At 42.0% G+C, this 1,114-nt stretch overlaps 1 protein-coding gene across 1 annotated transcript in view; it reads right to left on the reverse strand.

Moving 5' to 3' along the window:
• The window catches only part of LOC109958800 (CUB and sushi domain-containing protein 3-like), a 314,581-nt gene that overhangs the window by 311,624 nt on the left and 1,843 nt on the right, over window positions 1–1,114 (reverse strand). The window lies entirely within an intron of this gene.

A 1,114-nucleotide genomic window follows, 5' to 3' on the forward strand; every position in this document is an offset into this window, starting at 1 on the left:
ATCAAGGGGACATTTACTTTGACATTACTTCTACCTTTTTGTTCAGCCTATAATTTTAAAATGTTTTAGTTGCTTGCTTTGCCAACATTTTATTAATCTTAATGGGAATTTGCTTTCAACTATTCCTCAACCAGCTTTGGGAAAAAAAAACAACCCATTTGATACATGGTCTCTGACAGGCTAGACAGCCATGAAGAGATCACTGCCAGGATCTGTGCCCACAAAGGGTTTAAATTTAGATCTTTTGTGTCTGAGGAAATCCCAGATTTCTGGTCTTTGTTCGGCCGACACCCTACAAATCACCATCTCTCATCTGTCCATCAAAGTGAACCACAAAAAAAAAAAAAACCCTTTCAAAATAGGTTAGAAAAAAAGATGGGAGATTACAGTATTTTGGGGAGTGAAACTACAATCCTGCAGTATGTTACGGTGCAAAGCCATACACGTTCTCGGTGTCGATTTGTTCAATCGGTGTAGGAATCCATAGTATTTCTGCTCAGTCAGCCTACACAGGATATCCCTCCTACACTGGAGAATCATGCAGACTTTACAATGACAATGACAAACAGCTCTCAGCAAATTCCACTGTAGTCAGATTTTTGAGATTTCCTTTGCTTTCTTCCTCAATTTTCTCAGCCAGCCCCCAACCCATTACCTCCCATTTAGTTGGAAACCTAATCCAACGTGTGTCTCTAAACTTACTGTCACTCAGCTCTCTGGTTCCCTCCCTTAACTCCTCCTCCTCGTTCCTTGCTTCCTCATAAGTCAGTTTTCTCCTCCCAGCTCTCTTCCCTCCTCTTCTTAGGATACTGTGGTCAGTTACAGTAGTTACCATAGAATGGGAGCCTCACCTGATGCAGCAATGAGTGTGTTTATCTGTGTCTGCTCACTCATGTGTGTGTGTGTGTGTGTGTGTGTGTGTGTGTGTGTATACATCATTTCTGAATAGGGCCAGTGAGAGAGAGAGAAACTGAAACCAGAAAGCAGAGAAAGACCAGGACACAAAACAGACAAAGAAAATGGGAGAGAGGTGCGAATGTTTTAACATTTTATCTCACTCAAGAGAGGCAGAAATGTAGGGTGAGGAATGGAGGGAGGGGTAGAAAGAGACAGA

The sequence above is a fragment of the Monopterus albus genome, unplaced genomic scaffold (assembly GCF_001952655.1).
Source record: "Monopterus albus unplaced genomic scaffold, M_albus_1.0 scaffold34.1, whole genome shotgun sequence".
Lineage (NCBI taxonomy): Eukaryota > Metazoa > Chordata > Actinopteri > Synbranchiformes > Synbranchidae > Monopterus > Monopterus albus.